Source organism: Sorex araneus, chromosome 1 (genome assembly GCF_027595985.1).
Source record: "Sorex araneus isolate mSorAra2 chromosome 1, mSorAra2.pri, whole genome shotgun sequence".
NCBI classification, from domain to species: Eukaryota; Metazoa; Chordata; class Mammalia; order Eulipotyphla; family Soricidae; genus Sorex; species Sorex araneus.
Window position 1 is genome coordinate 216,733,326 of NC_073302.1, and position 18,704 is coordinate 216,752,029.

General features: G+C 40.0%; 1 non-coding gene across 1 annotated transcript; it reads left to right on the plus strand.

The window, feature by feature from the left end:
* Window positions 1–9,961: 9,961 nt before the first annotated feature.
* Window positions 9,962–10,044, plus strand: TRNAL-UAA (transfer RNA leucine (anticodon UAA)). Its single transcript has one exon. It is a non-coding gene; the product is annotated as a tRNA-Leu (tRNA).
* Window positions 10,045–18,704: the final 8,660 nt, after the last annotated feature.

The window sequence follows — 18,704 nt, forward strand, 5'->3', positions numbered from 1 at the left end:
CTGAAGTGGCTCCTTTAAGAAGATCTGGTTGGAGAACTGCTAATGGTCATGGTCAACAAACAGAACTAAACAAACAAAAAAAAATGAAACAAATTTTGTTCAAATATTCAGCTTGTGGCAAACAAAATCTGATCATTTTGCATATTGTATATATCTTTGACGTGATAAGGGCAAAGTTCCTATTTAGTTACAACAGTAATAAAAATAATAGTTTAGGTTTTTTTTTCTTTTGAGAACCTTGTTTCAGTTTAGAGATAAAATCTGTTTTTCTACAGGTCCAGAATTTTCCACTAAATAATTGTGTGTCATAACATAAACATTTGATTTGTATCAGTATAGTAGCACCTAGTCCCATTTGAGTTTTAAACTTTTGATATACAGCTGATAAGGTGCAAAGCTAAATTTTAATTTTATTTTTATGAATTTAAGCTTAAAGGGGCACATGCACTTACTGATTATCATATAGAATGAAGGCACAGATTATGGCGATCCCACTGGCATGACCAATAATTTGACTTACATAAAATATGAGATGAAATTTTCACCAACATCTGGGAAAAGAATTATTGCCAAATGGAATAGTCTCTTTTCCCCTTAAGAAAGCCCTATCTAGTGTGGGTATTTGGAATTATATACCAGGAATGAAATCAGAGTGAAGTCAAACTGCCAAACTTACCAAGATTTCTTAGATTTTTACAATTAATACATACACTTTTAATATTGTTTAAGCCATTTAAATTTCTATATCTAGATATGTGTAGAGGAAAGCACCATAACTAATCAAGCATATTCATTATTATTTTATTTAATTGCCTAAGTATTTTTTAAATCTTCAAAATTTCGAACAGTAGGGTTTGAGTGATGTTACAGCAAGGTAGGTGTTTGCTATGCATGTGTCTTGGGTTGAATCTTTGGCAATCAATATAGTCCCAGAAGAATTACTAGGGGCACAGAGAAAGGAGCAAGCCCTGAACACTACCAGCTGTGGTCCAAAATCAAACAAACAGCACTCCCACACAAAATTATAAATAGATATCAACTGAATTTTAATGAATATGATTACTTTGTATATAGTATACATTTGTGATATTCCAAAATGAACAAAAATTTTATCTCACATTCTATTTTAAATAGGTGAATGACTGTAGGACTATTAAGAGAACATTGAATGGAAACTAGGCTGATGAGGTCAAAGATAACCTTGCAAACATCTTTGTGCCCTAGAATGCCATTCAAGACAGAGAATAAGTAATGCCCGAAAGCATAGCACATAATGCTTTAAGTGATGACTGAAGCCAGACAAAGCAGACTGTATTTTAACTAAGACAATAGCTCCCAGTTGACTTTCCCATAAGCCTTTATTACTTATAGGCTACACGGGGGACAAAGACCCAAATTGCTTGCTTTTAAGATTCAGCTATGCTGAAGAAATGTAAGTTCTTATGATTAATTTGTATAAAAAGGAGGTGTTATCTTTTATCTTTAAATTGTGAACAAATTGATAGCTAATTAAAACATTTGGTATGAGTTCTAAAAATTAGAAATTTATTTATAATTTTAACATCATTAAATAATTATTACATATGGCCTGATAATTTAATATATGTAGTCTATTAATATATCATCTTTGAGTGTAAAAATAACATAATTGTTCAGTTTAATATCACTCTATCACTGTCATCCCATTGATCACCAATTTGCATGAGCAGGTACCAGTAATGTCTCCATCATTCTAGCCCTGGGATTTTAGCAGCCTCTCTTTACTTGTTCTTCCCAGAGGTGCTGCATTAGAGGCTCTTTCAGGGTCAGGGGAATGAGACTCATCATTGTTACTGTATTTGGCATATCGAATAAACCACAGAGAGCTGGCCAGGCTCTGCCGTGAAATTTAATGTAAGTGAACAATTTAAAATTATCTAATAAAAATTATGATATTTTGCTCTTGCACTCAGTAAAGTGTGATGACAGCTTTTAAAACCCAGTTTTGTGTTGAAATATTGAATGTGATCAAAGTAAAGTGAAAGTAAAGTGAATTTTTTTTTAATTTTTTTATTGAATCACCAAGTGGAGGGTTACAAAGTTCTCAGGATTATGTCAGTTATACAATATTCAAACACCCTTCCCTTCACCAGTGCCCATCTTCCATCACCAACCCCCCCAGTATATCTGCCGCCCCCTCCCACCTCCCTAGTCCCCACCCTTGTACGTGATAAGTTTCACTTCATTTGCGCTTATCTCGATTACATTCCATATTTCAACACACAACTCACTACCGTTGCTGGGGTTTCCCCCCAAAAAGAAAAAGACAGTCCTATTGCCAATGAGGCATTTGATAGTTCTCCATTACTAAGAATATAGAGATATTAAGTCCTGCTGTTTGTTACATAACTTTTCTTTTTCCCCCTTGCCCCACGCCACCGAGTTCACGCCTGTTTAATAATCGCCACGCTGTCTGACAAAGGGAAAAAAAACCGAAGAGGATGGTTATTTCCCGTCATCAGCCGGCGTGGGGCTCTGGCTTAGTTGATAGTCTAGTAGAGTGTCTGCAAGCAGTTTCTGGAACCAAAGGTCTTGCGCTGGTATCGGCTCCGGCTTGAGATACCACCAGCGTCCCGCTGGTCCATGTACCTAATTTTTCCCCTTATTTCCCATTCCCACACCACCAGGTCTGTTTGCTTAATGGACATCACACTATGTTTGACACCACACCACGTTTCTTCACGAGAAAGAAGGATATTTCTTCTCAGCCGGCGTGGGGATATGGCTTAGTTCAGTCTAGAGAGATGGCTACCACTTTGATTGCCTTCAATATTTCAACAAAATACTTACTATTCTTGTTAGGATCACCCACAAAAGTCCGACCCATTAAGAAGGAACCATTACATATTGCTGATACTAAGATGACATTAGGTCGCGGCCACGGCAGCGGCCGCGCGGTTTTGTGTTTCTGTCTAAAGTCCAGGGAAAAAGTTGAAGGAGAGAGAGAGAGATTTCCGCACGGGGGACCTGGCGGAAACTCTCAAGTCACATACTGCAGGTTGCTGGTGGGCTGCTGGTGTCCCAAGCAGCTGCCTCCTCTTCGTCAGTCATTCTGGGGGTGCGGGCGCGGAGAAATCAAGTAAAGTGAAATTTATCAGTTAGACAGGCGGGGTGGGGGCCTGGGGATGTGGGGGGCGGGGTGGAGCTATACTGTGATTCTTGGTGGTGGAATATGTGCACTGGTGAAGGGATAGGTGTTCGAGCATTGTATAACTGAGACTTAAACCTGAAAACTTTGTAACTTTCCACATGGTGATTCAATAAAAGAAAAAAAAGCCAAAAAAGGGAAAATTAAAAAAATAAATAAAACACAGTGTAGTTCCACATGGATCAGACTCTCTTTAACACCTAAGACAGTTTCTGGTTCTTAATCTGCATTGAATAAATAAATAAATGAGTTGATACACAAATGTATAAATATATATATAAACACAAAAATACTACTTGTGTACCTTTTTGAAATATCTTTAGGAATCATACAAATCATATTGAATGTTGTTATAGTTCAATAGTGTTCCTGAGTTATCTTTGTTCATATGCCCTTAGATTCTTGGATAGAGAAAACAGAAAAATCTGATAAATTAATTTCAATTCAGTTGCTGACTAAATTTTTATGATATAATACTCTGGTATTTTCTGAAGTCATGAATAATCCTCTCTATTGCCTTTCTGGAAGATGTGATAGATCCATCGGGACGTTGGAGGGCAGTCATCTTGGTCTTGTAATTGGCGAAGGACAGGCGAGCGTTGTGAATACTTTTCCTGGCTTCTGCTGCACTGGCCAACACTGCTGCTCTTCTTTCTTTGAGGTCTTCCACCTCCGCTTCACTGATGAAATCATTCTAATAACACCAAACATTAACCAAGCGGCACAAATGCTGGCCAACTTCGAGGACGAATGTGGCAAGGTTGGATTGCAGCTGAATCTCAACAAGACAATGTTCATGAAAAATGAACTGGTCCCTGAAGCTCCATTTTCTCTCAATGGAATGAACATCTCCGAATGCAGCAGCTATGTGTACCTGGGTCGAGAAATCAACATGAGGAATGACTTGGTGCCAGAACTGCGCAGAAGGAAGAGAGCAGCGTGGAATGCCTTCAAGAGCATCAAAGAAGTGGTTAAGAGAATGAAGAATCTCTGACTCCAGACACATCTTTTTGATTCCACCGTTCTTCCTGCACTAACATATGCCTCAGAGACTTGGGCCCTACGCAAACAGGATGAGAATGCTATCTCAAAGAGGAATCCAAAGAGCTATGCTGAGAATATCATGTCTCACTTAAGTAAGAGAAGGAATCCAGAGTTCTGACCTCCATCGACAGTCAAAAATCAGGGATGCTATCTCATTTGCCAAGCCATCAAAAATCAGATGGGCCGGTCATGTAATGTGATTCAGAGATGACCACTGGACTAGAACTATTACCGACTGGATTCCATGGGATGTCAGAAGACTTCGTGGCCGCCCACCAATTAGATGGTCAGATTTCTTCGTCAAATCCCTGAATGAACGATTTGAGGCTCTTCCTATTCCTGGAGCAAGCAGATATCATTAGCCTGCACTAGCACGCAACAGGGACAAATGGACACATTACTGGCACCTGCTTGAGCAAATCGAAGATCAACGGGACTACAAGTGATTTTCTGAAGATTGTACCTTACTCTTTTCATTCAAAATAAAGCATGATTAAAATGATTTGGGCTAAGAAAACTTTCAAGTCATTCTCCAGTAATATTTCTCACAGACCTTTTCCCAAACTAGGAAAGTGGAACACCCATTCTTGATATTTTCCATTATCTAAAGTATACCATTAATTCTAAAATTTGCAAATATGATTGGCCAAAAACACTTCTTATACTTTCCAAACATTATTGTCTTGATCTCTCTATGGAATATTACAGATGATGAAGGTTTCTAACGTGAATTTTAGCTATATCAATGCAGACACTTAAGTATTTGGCAATAAATTAATATGTTGTTGATTAGGAGAAATATAAGAAAAGAAGTATTTATTTTTATGTTGCAGAGAGTCTCTTGCTCACGCATCTGGCTATGTTCCTCAGTGCCTCTCGGAGGGTATGGGCTCCAGCTTCCCTCCCACCCTGAGCAGAGGTCCCGGTGGCCAAAGACCTCCAGAACCTAGCCACAGCCATGCTCAAGGCCCCTCCCCACATGTTCGGACAAGCCTCAGGCATGAAGGTACTGGCAGAGGAACCCAGGTGTATGTAATCCCATCAATGGCCAACATCCAGAGACTTGAAAGCAAGCTCCCCAGAAGAGATATCTTATAACCTACTTCTCCCTCTGGGAGAAACTATCAAGCTACTGAGAGTTTCCTGCCCACATGGAGAGCCCTGCAAGCTGGATCTCATTCCCCTGACCCTGAAAGAGTCTCTAATGCAGCATCAATGGGAAGGCCGAGTAGAGAGAGGCTTCTAAAATCTCAGGGATAGGACGAATGGAGAGGTTACTGAGAATGCTCGAGAAAATCGATGATCAAAGTGATTTCGTGATTCGTGATTTTTATGTTATTTTAAAACTTTATAAATATATGTCTCATATATTAAACATAGGTATTTATTCAAATAAATATGCATCAATTGGTGTAAACTGAGCTTACAATGAAAGGTATTTAGTGGTTGTGGTAAGGTTTCTAACGTGAATTTTAGCTATATCAATGCAGACACTTAAGTATTTGGCAATAAATTAATATGTTGTTTATTAGGAGAAATATAAGAAAAGAAGTATTTATTTTTATGTTGCAGAGAGTCTCTTGCTCACGCATCTGGCTATGTTCCTCAGTGCCTCTCGGTGGGTATGGGCTCCAGCTTCCCTCCCCACCCTGAGCAGAGGTCCCGGTGGCCAAAGCCTTCCAGAACCTAGTCACAGCCATGCTCAAGGCCCCTTGTAGAGGATAATTAAATGAAGATGAAAAAGTGTTCAAGTGCCTTCGGTTATAATGGAAGATGCTGAAGGAGCTGGAGTGATTGTATACTGGGTAAGTAGAGTGCTTTCCCTCCACACAGTCAGCCTGAGATCCATCCCTTGCCATCTTATATGGTCTCCCCAACTCCTACTACTCCCCATCTAGGAGTGATGCATGGGTGCAGAGTCAGGCGTCAGCCCTGAGCATCGCCATGCATGGCCAAACAAAACAAAACAAAACAAAACAAACCAACACACAAGCAAAAAACATCCAAACATACCCCAAAAGATACTAAGTAAAAGGAACAGATATTCCAAGTACTCTTAAATAAAAATTCCTAAATAACAGTTCTAATTATTAGGTTCATTGATTCATCAACATCATACCATCCTGTTGATTGTTGAATTTCTTGAGCAGTCTCAGTAACGTCTCCATTCGTCCTAGCCCTGAGATTTTAGAAGCCTCTCTTTACTCGTCTTTTCCAATGGTGCTGCATTGGAGGCTCTTTCAGGGTCAGGGGAATGAGACTCATCATTGTTATTGGTTCATTGATTAATATTGATTAAACTTTGTCACTGAGAAAAATCATTGACATATTATTAGTATAAATGATAAGGTTCCTATTTTAATAACCTATACTTAAAACAGTTGATCCAGTTTAAGCCACTTTACTTAAGACTTCCATATTGGCTGAGAACAGAGAAAGAAAAATTGTGTTCAAACCTATCTGAGTTATTTATAGGAGGCATAGGAGAGGCACTAACCCCTGAAACTTAATAAACTATCAGATAATTGTTTATGAGACAAGATTGATATACATTGGCCATTGCACAGACACTGAGGAACAGACTGCAACATAATTCTAGGAATGACCAAATGAATGACATGGCAAGAACAAAATTGGAAGAGGTAAAGCAATAAAACATACTAGTTATCTTTACGAAATTGTGCAAAATCCAAACCCAGTGGCCTAAAGCAAACATGGATGTGTTTTAGAAAATTTATGAACTTCGTAAAATTAATTATGTACCATTTTATACCCATACATATTTTCTCTCTCTTCTGGGAAAGAGGATCTGAATGTTTCACTGTGTGCTCTGTAAAGGCTATGGCCATGCACATATAGAGACGGAATATTGTATGTTGCAGGTGATTTGAGAATCAGAAAGGGCAGTTATGCTTTCAATGTCTCATACACCATTTATAAAGAAGTGTTTTTTCTCAATGTCTGACTCTAATTGTACAAATTAATTTTCTTCCACATATCATATGTGACACCTCACTAAAGAAAATGGTTTGGAGAAATAATGTTGAAAATGCAATTGTACTTCTCCCTGCCTGTGGCAACAGCTTCCTCCTCGAGGCACTATGCTCCAGGCTTATTAATCCCTTGCAATTTCCAGTGTGTCTCCTGTTCTTTCTGACCTCTTATTCTTTGCAGACACAGCTTTTCCTGTCTGAAATATTTTCTCTACCTCTAGTCTTCAACTGATTAACCCAAATTGCCCTCCAGGTTTCTTCTTTGGCGACCTTCAGCCAGGATTCTAGGCAGATCTCTGCCAACACTCATACCAAGCCGTATCAAAATCCTGCTATTTAATTGCAGAGTCCCTTCAAACCATATGTGTTTAGTGATTAATTCATTTCACTAAATTCGGAGGTTCATAACATCTGGTATGTAATGTATTAGCGGTTTACTGAACGATTTAAGATAAGTGAGTTGAAATGATCTAAAGAGTCCAATGAGTTTTTTAGGTGCACAATTTTTTAGCAAAGGAAAATTATGGGGTAAAAGAATTAATGAGTGCCATTATTTGGAAGTGATTTAATGCAGAGTGCAGAAAGTTATAATAAAGAAACTTACAGAAATTGGCTGAAGTGCTTGATTTGTATTATATCATTGACTCTTTAAAAATCTACTCAAATATGACACATTTCCAAATACCTCAAATTTAATAATTTCAGCAAACAGTATAACTAAAATTTATAAGCATGAATTAGACTTTATATTTTGTCTAGTGGGCAACTATGCCAGTAATATTCTATTTTCAAATTAAAACCAAGACAGAAGTATTGCACCTTTTTCTCTCTTAGTAGTTTACTTGATACTACTGATTTTTACCTGATGTCTGATGGTGTTTTGATGTTCTAACTTCATGAGTATTCAGAATTGTGAGCCTTATTTTATAGTGTCTCTGAAACCTTAAGGTATCAAATTTTGATAGATCCATCCTTAGCGAAAATGCCTGATTGCCTCAAGTCTTGCTCTGTATTTGACCCGGTCTAGATTCAATGAATTGCTGCTAATGGGGAAATAATGGATGCGTCACTCTCCACCACTTTGGGACAAACTAAGAAAAGCTATTTTATCTTCAGAGATTATTGTGGAATTGTGATTATTTTGAAGCTGTATCACAGGTAAACTTGTTTCTTTGTCTAAAAATGATTTTTTCCCACCTTCCTCCATTCCCAAACCTTCCAAGTGGTGGTAATTTTAAATTTGTTTTATTCTATGTTCTGGCTATTATGCAAAGAATAGACTCTAATGGGCATATCTATACATTCAGGGACACTTTGGGAGGCTATTATCACAATCCTGGGAATACAGTTGCATGGAAGGAGAGCGGAAGTAGTGAGAAATGTAGATCTTGGTAACATTTTAAAGATAGGAACAATCACGTGGAGAAAAATAGTCTGTAGTACTCCACATAATCTTATCATTCAGATAAACTGAATTTTTTAATGTAAAGTAAAAAAAATAGACAATAATAGGAATTTTTGTCAACGTTATGGATTTAGAATAAATTAAAGCATGCCTTCTTAATATGCAGCAGTCACTGTCACTATCACTGTCATCCTGTTGCTCATTGATTTGCTCGAGTGGGCACAAGTAACGTCCCCATGGTGAGGCTTGTTACTGTTTTTGGCATATTGAATAAGCTTCAGGTAGCTTACCAGGCTTTGCTTGTGCGGGCAGAATACTCTCAGTAGCTTGCTGGGCTCTCCGAGAGGGATGGAAAAATCTAATCTGGGTTGGCTGCATGCAAGGCAGCCCTACCCACTGTGCTATCACTCCAGCCCAGATACAAAGTAAAACATCATTAGAAAAGCATTTGTTTCCTATGCACCACAGGATATGACCTGAACGGCCCCTAGCGCTGCCACTCTGAGCAGCACTGCGTCACCTTGCCTGAATTATCCACTCCAACTAGCTACTACAGCATCATCCAGAGTGTTCCAGAAGCCCTACTTAGCACTGCTAAGAACTCCACCTCCCTGAAGAAGGATATATTTGTCAGCAAAATGTCCAAGTTCCTACACTAATTTAAATAAAACATTGCACACTGCATTTTAATGATAGCAAAGGTAAAATAATAGTAGGAAAAATGGAGCAAGTTTTTTTTTTTGAGCCCACTATTTGAAGATCAACTCTGTCAACATTGGAGGAAATGTAAGTTTATTGTATTTCTTCATTTTCACGAAGGTAAAAATTGAACCAATCTTCTATTTTTGTTGTGAATATCAAAAGATTATTATAATAAAGTTCACAAAAGAGCCAAGTACATAGTGAGCTTGTAATAATGACCTTTCATTATTAATATTCATCAAATAACAACGTTGCAGATGAAAATAAAAAATTAAAATACTCTAATAATAGAGTACTATTCAGTATATTTCCATGCATTGCATTTACTAGATTTAAATATATATAAAAGCAGGATACTAATAACTATTTTTAGAACTTAAAAATAACACTCTATACCAACTTTGTCAAGTTTTATTCTGTGACCCTTTTACAATTTTGTTTTCTTATGTGCCCACACTATAATACTGGTTGACCTCATGATCTTGTACTATGACCCCCCATTTATTAACTTTCACTTGTACACCCTTCCCCAAATTGAAATATCCTAGAGACCTACAGTTGGGTGATATGACCCTTAATTTGAGATGTTGTTCTCTGTGGGAAAAATGAAAATGCCTGTTAAACAGGATTACTGGGATGGCTAAGTGGTTAAGGCATTGGGCTTAAGATCCAATGAATGTATGTCCACGTGGGTTCGAACCCCACTCCCAGTACTGGACAGTCCATGGCTTCAGATAATATGCATTTTTTAATCCAGTATGAAGAAAACTAAAGGGTGTTGCCAAGTTTTATTATATTCTTTTTCTAGGTCTCTTTGTTTTATACGATCACTCTTTACTTTCACCAATTTGGTTATACTTGTATTTTAGTTGGTTGAAGATCAACTTCTTACATTGGCTATCACTTGGTAGGATTCTCATTCTCAAAAAAATATAATGTGGAAGGTCAGAGAGATAGTTAAGGAGGAAAAGCACTTACCTTGCCTGAGAATAACCACAGTTAGAATTTTAGCACCACATTTGGACCCCGATCACTGGTAGGGTTCACTTCTAAGTACAGTCAGAAATAGCCCTTGAAAAATGTCAGTTATAACTCAAACCACTACTTTCACCTCTGCCCCAGCCCCACAAAGAACCTGGAAGTATAGGATTATCAAGTGTTCGAATACCTAAACATGAGGACCTGGGGATGAGGTTCCAGAGAAGTGCCTCGTATGAATGCAATCAATCCTGGCACTGCCCCACATCACCAAATGCATTCCCTAGCACTGATGCTGAGATTCTCAGGCCGCAATAATTGTAATTTCAGGTAACCACTACCACTTGTGTGAGTATTGTAAACAATTGTACACGTTCCAGACACCATAATTGAAATTCCTGACAATGAAACAGCAACAAAGTATCATGCAACAAATAATAAATGTTATCAGTGGGGCTGGAGCAATAGCACAGTGGGTAGGGCATTTGTGATGCACGTGGCCAACCCAGGTTCAAATTCCCAGCATCCCATATGGTCCCCTGAGCACTGCCAGGGGTAATTCCTGAGTGCATGAGCCAGGAGTAACCCCTGTGCATCACCAGGTGTGACCCAAACCAGGTGTGATCAAAAAATTAACAATAAAAATAAATGTTATTATTTTTATTTACTATAAGTCATATGTGTACATAAACAATATGTCTGTATTATATGTTTTTATCACTATTATTTGATTTAGTTATTGCCCAGACTTGTTCTGATTTTATAGCTGATAAGTCTAGTAAATGAAGATGTTCATAGGGCTATTTAAACTAAAATCTAGATTTTTGAAAATAACTCAATGTTCTTTGCCATTGTACTATACTATCTTTTAAATATTTAATATAAAATGAAATGTATTTTCTTCATTATTCTTTTATGTCAGTAATACTGTCTATAAAATACCTCTCTTAATAAGAAACACAGAATACATGGCTAAAAACATTATTTGTAAACCCTGTTCCAGCTTTTATAACAGTGCGTTCTCAGACATTTAAGTCACTTGCATCAGTTAAAAACTCAGTTCTGGGCTAGTGGATAGAAGAACAGGACAGAGAAGGGTCAATAAAGCTAATAAGATCTGGCATCATTGCCAGATGGCTGACCTTTTTTTGACACTATCTTGGGTTATTCACATTCTAATGTGCTTGTTTGTTGTGCCCATGACAGGACATTAACGTGGTTGGCTCAACCTACACCAGGTTGATGGACTTTCAAGCTTTAAGCCAGCTGGAAAAAAGATCCTCACAGTTCTAGCCCAAGCACTGTACTCTGAGTGAAACTGTGAGATTAAAATGCAAAGATTTTTCTGCCTTGTGATCCTTTGGCCATAAAGGAATGTATTCCCTCCTTTAGCTTTGATAAACTATTTTCTTAACTACAAGTACAAGCAATGTTCTGGGAATAGAGAGAAGGTATAGTAATTAAACACACTATTAGAATAAATGATTGCAGGGCCGGCGGATAGCACAGTGGGTAGGGCGTTTGCCTTGCACTCGGTCGACCCGGGTTCAATCCCTGGCACCCCATATGGTCCCCCAAGCACCACCAGGAGTGATTTCTGAGTGCAGAGCCAGGAATAACCCCTGAGCATTGCTGGGTGTGACCCAAAAAGCAAAATAAATAAATAAATAAATAAATGATTGCAACCTTAATATCCAATATCCAAGTTTCCTATTGCCTTTACTGTCCTTTTCTGAATACTCTTATTGGCATGCCATTATACATTTATTGATATGCCAGAGTGATAAATTGTGAAGTACAAAAGTCAAGCATATATAAATAAATATGTAAACTTGAATTAGAAGGAATTGAGTAGATACATAGAGCACCGAGATTGCAACTAGAGATATCTGGGCTAATTGCTCCCAGAGATATCTGAGTTAATTCTGACTCCTGGTTACTGGCTAGTATAGTAAATTCGTATTTCTAATTTCCTGAGCCATTAAAGTGTCTTTGTTATCTCTGGTGTGCCTTTTTGGACCATACATAATAAGACCCCCAACTTATAGTTTATGCTAAAGAGATAACACATTGTAGCTGCCATTTGCCCCAGAAACATGTGATCAGAGTTGAGATTCGTGCCACATTAAAGTTCCAGAAGCTGAAACTAAAGACTACATTCAAGTATGTTATAACAATGTGATAAATCATACCTATATAATGAAACTTAAAAAAAAGAAAAACAGTCTGACTACTTCTACAAATGCGGTAGACTGATTTCTCTCCCTTCCAGAGAGGTCTGGCAGCTGCTGCATCTAACCTCCTTCAGCATATCCAACAACAAATCTTAAAAAGAAACCAAGCTACCAGGTCAATCTACCCAGATCTTCAAGTGGAAAACTCAGAGGCTGCCTCAAAACAGTATAAAACCCCCTCCCATTCAGAGAGGCCAGCAGCCACCACAACTGACCAACCTCCTTGCCAGAGAATCTGTTTAGCTTCATAGCTCCTAGAGATACATGGCTCCACACCTCCGTTGCATTTTACGGTGCTCAGAGTAGGAACACAGTGAATTTGATGGGGAAGCTGCATAAAAGTTAACCAAACTTAGTGAGTGAAAACAATAACACAAAAACTCAACTGGCACTGACCAGCTTTGTAAATTCTCAGACAACTTTAGAGACATCATTGTCAGGTGTAATGGTTATCATATGCTGACTTTTATTCATCTATTTTTTTATTTGTCTGTTTTTGTTTTGGAGGCACATCCAGTTGTGCATAAGTTGTGAGCTTACTTCTCATTCTGCATTCAGGAATCCCTCCAGGTGGGCTAAGGGGCCCAGATCGCGCATCAGACAGAGGTCGTGTGCACAGAAGGCAAACAACCTCCAGCCCCTAACTATTTTCTGATATTTCCATTTACCATTTTGTTGTCAGAAGCAGTAGCACTGTTGTTCTGTTATTCATCAATTTTCTTGAGTGGGCACCAGTAATGTCTCCATTGTGAGACTTGTTACTGATGTCGGCATATCCAATACACCACGGGGAGCTTGCCAGGCTCTGCCGTGTGGGTGGGATACCCTGGGTAGTTTGCCAGGCTCTCCGAGAGGAACAGAAGAATGAAACCTGGATTGTCTGCATGCAAGACAAATGCCCTACCTGCTGTGCTATCTCTCCAGGGGAAAAAATATACAATATATTTAATATATAATATATAGTATATAATATATATCACAGTCGCAGTCATCCCATTGCTCATCAATTTGCTCGAGCGGGCACGAGTAACTTCTCATTGTGAGACTTATTATTATTGTTACTGATTTGGCATATCGAGTATGCCACAAGTAGCTTGCCAGGCTCTGCTGTGCGGACGCCATACTCTCGGTAGCTTGCGGGGCTCTCTGAGAGGGGTGGAGGAATTGAACATGGGTCAGCTGCGTGCAAGGCAAATGCCCTACACGCTGTGCTATCACATCAGCACATTATATACATATATATATGTGTGTGTGTATATATATATACATATATATATGTGTGTATATATATGTATATATACATATTATTTTATATATATTACTTGTATTACTTGTCATCCCGTTGATCTTCAATTTACTCGAGCACACACCAGTAACGTCGCCATTTGTCCCTGTTGTGTGCTAGTGCAACCCAATGATATCTGCTTGTTCAGGAAAAGGAAGAGCCTCAAACCATTCATTCAGGGATTTGACAAAGAAATCTGACCATCTAGTTGGTGGGCGGCCATGCAGTCTTCTGACGTCCTGTGAAATCCAGTCTGTAACAGCTCTAGTCCAGTGGTCATCTCTGAATCACATTACATGACCTTACATGACTGGCACATCTGATTTTTGATGCCTTGGCAAACAAGACAGCATCCCTGATTCTTGACTGTCAATGGAGGTCAGAACTACAGAATCCTTCTCTCACTTGAGTGAGATATGATACTCCTAGCATAGCTCTTTTTGTTCCTCTTTGGGATACTCGAATAGCGTTCTTGTCTTGTTTTCGTAGGGCCCAGGTCTCTGGGATGTATGTTAGTGCAGGAACAACAGTGGAATAAAAAAGATGTGTCCAGAGTTGGAGGTTCTTCGTCCTCTTAACCACTTCTTCGACGCTCTTGATGGCATTCCACGATGCTCTCACCATTTTCGACATCACACCATTTTCGACACTGGAAAAGAATTGTTCCTCAGAACATGCGACAACAGAGGCATCAGTGGTGTCGGTGTCCTTGTCAACATGAACTTTGCCATGAACATTGATTCATTCAAATGCCTAACAACCCAAATTGGACGATTATGCTTGAATAGATGTAGTTCACTGCCTGCAGTTTCTGTCTTCGTCGTCTACACACCAACATCCAACTACGATGAAGAAGAAATTGAGAGGTTCTACATGGAACTGAAGATTTCTGTAAAGAAGACCACACCTTCTACAAGATCATTGTTGGTGATTTTAATGCCAAAAATGGACCGAGAAGGTCGCCTGAAGAACTCCACATTGAGTCCCATGGTCTAGAATGTAAAGGTAAGCATGAGAGACTCTCTGAATTCATCATGTTGACCAAGACCATCCATGGTAAGTTATAGTTCTAGAAGGCCAAATCTAAACGCTGGATGTGGGAGTCTCCCGGTGGACAGTTCCACAATGAAATCGATCACATCACATTCAATAGAAAGTTTTGCCTGACCTATGTCACAGTTGTCCCAAAATTCCAAACTGGATCGGACCACCGTCTCCTTGGCGCAAACTTCTACTTCACAGAGCGGGGAGAAAGCTCTGCAAAATTTAAGCCTAAGAAGGCAACTCCCAGAATGAACACCAACTGGGAGTTTTTTGGCACCATTGTGGCAACGTGGGAAGATGCCGTCCTTGACAACATCGACAAGGAATACGATCGACTGTTTCAGCACCTCCATGACTGTGCAAAGAATGCCAAGAGTGAGAAAGCCACAAACAGATGCCTGTCTTCGGAAACGCTCGAGCTCATTTGTCAACGTGGTTTGGCACGAGCCTCAGGCAACCACAAGCTAACAACATCCAAGCTCGCAAAGCTGTGCAGAGATGCGATAATGGAAGACCTCAAAGAGAGAAAAGCAGCAGTGTTGGCTGATGCAGCAGAAGCAGGGAAAAGTATTTGCAATGCTCACCTGTCCTTCGCCAACTACAAGACCAAGATAACTGCCTTCCAACGTTCTGATAGCCACATCTTCCAGAAATGCAATGGAGAGGATTATTCACAACTTCTACTCAGATCTCGTGACAGTCATGTCCACCTGCCCACATACCAAATTCCGCAGGATGGATATGTCGTTCCCAATGTCCTCCCTTCCAAAATCCGACATTCCATTTCATTGGTAAAGACGTGTACAGCACCTGGTCCGGACAATGTCAGACCCAAACACCTGAAGAATCTGATGCCAGAACTCATCAATACACTGGCTTGGCTCTTTACACACTATATGTCTGAATGCAATGTTGCATCTCAGTGGAAAACCAGTAGGACTGTTCTGTTGTACAAGAAGGGAGACATTCACGACATCAGCAACTATCGCCTAATCTGCTTGCTGTCTGTCGTCTACAAGTTGTTCACTTGTGTCATCTTGTATAGAATAGGCAGAACACTAGATGAAGGACAACCATGAGAGCAAGCCAGGTTCCTAAGGGGATTCAGCATGATAGACCTTATCCACACAATGACCAAACTCATTGAAGTGTCGCCAGAGTTTAAAATGCCACTCTGTCTAACGTTCATCGACTAAAAGAAGGCCTTAGATTCTGTTGAGACTGAAATGGTCATCGAAGCCCTAGCCAAACAGGGCGTTCAAACTCAGTATATCAAAATCCTCCACGAGCTGTATTGTGGATTCATCACCAGTATCTCACTATTCTGCAAGGAAGTGATCATTGATGTAAAGAGAGGGGTGTGGCAGGGTGATACAATTTCACTGAAACTCTTCAGTGCCACCCTCAAGAACATCATGTGATGACTGGAATGGGAAGGAATGGGAGTGAAGATAGACTGTCAGCAATTACACCACTTCCACTTCGCTGATGACATCATTCTCATAACTCCAAACATTAGCCAAGCGGCACAAATGCTGGCCGACTTCGACCACGAATGTGGAAATGTCAGATTGCAGCAGCTGAATCTCAACAAGACGATGCTCATGAAAAATGAACTAGTCCCTGAAGCTCCATTTGCTCTCAATGGAACAAACATCTCAGAATGCAGCGTGGAATATATATATATATATATATATATATATATATATATACATATATATACACACATATGTATAATATATATAATATACATATATATAATTAATTCTTTTCAGTCTGGAGGTAGGGTGCAGGGTTGGGATGCAAGAGAGAAGCTGAGCCCCCCCTCCTGACTGGTGGCCAAGGCTCTCTGCCCCTCCCCGCCTTTCAGATTCCTCGAACATTTGTTGCTCACATCATATAGCACTCAGGGAAGCTTAATCAGCCATTGCTCTGCCCGGAGTGATGAGGGGGGTAGCCTGTGACCCAGTCAGTAAGTCAAAGGTCACCTCCAAAGACTGTCCCTCCCCAGCCCCAGATGGATGCCAGCTTCCCAAAGGGTGTCCATGGAGACAAGGGGCCAGCAAGCAGGTGTCAGATGGTCCAGGAGCCCCCAAAGCTGGCCAGCACATTTCTGGGGCTGCCTGGAGGGTTCAAACCCAACTTTATCTTTCCTCCATTATTTACCAGCCCCGACACTCCGCAGAGATCTGAAGGGAGCTGTGTCAGGGGTGAAGGGTCTGGTGCCCCTCAGTGATGCTGGGGTTCAGGGTATTACAGGGGCAACTTGAGGCCCCTCTATGCCCATACGGTGCACTCCCAACAGAGACACCCAGAGTACACAAGCGAGGGAAAGAGGGGCCTGGGGGAGAGAGGGAGCCTCAGTCTATTCCCGAGAGGGAGGGTCAGCAATGCTGTGGCCACGTTACCCCCTAAACACACATACACACACACTCGGAGTCACCTGGCCGGGGTGGCCCCAGCTCCTTGGCCTCCTTCTCTCGACCCCTGGACTCAGCCGGATGCCCCCCTCACCCCAGGCCTTTGAAGTCAGAGCAGTATGAAGTAAATTTTTTTGTACCTAATTAGAGGACAAGCTTAGGGGTAGGTGGGGAATGGAAGATACTAGCGGAGGAAGGTCACAGTGATGGTGCGACTGCTGCTGAAAAGGGAATGCCTAGAGGTCTGAAATTGTGGCGTTTAAGAAAGCAGGGAAACGGCAGGGAAGATGAAATTATGGAATAATAAACATAAGCATGGTCTGATTTTTTTTTTTATTTCACACACACAAAACATGTCTGACTACTAAAGCTAGCGATAACATTCTTGTTTGGCAATACTTCATGCGCATACACCTGTATTTCAGTGCCAGGACAGAAAGAGATAACCTAATAGATGGAAATTGTACATTTAGAAACTTTCTCAGAGTTCAACTTTCTACCATATATGTATTTTTATTCTAGGTACACTTTCTGCAATAAAATTAATTCCAGTTACAATATTTTCTAAATTTAGTCAGTTTTTCTAGGAGTTTCCTTAGTGATTTGAGTGTTTCTGTTCTCCATGGGGTTCCTTTAGGACCATATGCACAGGGGTGGTCATGGAAATCCTCACAGTTGCATCCAACTGATCAGAATAGGGGGTTATTTTGGGGATTCCAAAACTTGTGAATAAACTAAGTCTTGGTCAGAGTGACATGCCCTTAATCTTTTTTTTTTCTTTTTGGGTCACACCCGGCGATGCACAGGGGTTACTGCTGGCTCTGCGCTCAGGAATCACTCCTGGCTGTGCTTGGGAGACCATATGGGATTCTGGGAATCGAACCTGGGTTGGCCACATGCAAGACAAATTCCCTACCTGCTGTGCTATGGCTCCAGCCCCTGACATGTCCTTAATCTTGAGTCTGACCTAGTTGTGGGTAGCAGAGGATGTCAAACTAAAGAGGTACAAAATGTGTGCATCCTGTTTTATTGTAATTATAAAATATATACTAGTATGTTATGTACATATTAGTATCATAAGATTATTTAGAGTAATATTCATAAAGATAATAGTGTGGTAAAGAGGCTGGGACAAGTTACAGCAGGAAAGGTACTTCCATTGCACTTGGCCAATCCAGATAAATTCCAAGGACCCTAATGGTCCCCTGAGCACCACCAGGAACAATCCTTGAGCACAGAGCCAGGAGTAATCCCTGAGTACTGGACTCAAGAGATTATTGAGCACAATCCTTGAAAAACTTTTTGGGATAATCCTCCCCAAATTTGAAAAAGACAGAAACAGTTTTTTCTATAATCTTAGCACTAACATAAAGAATAATGAATTGATATACAATTCTATCTAATATTTTGTG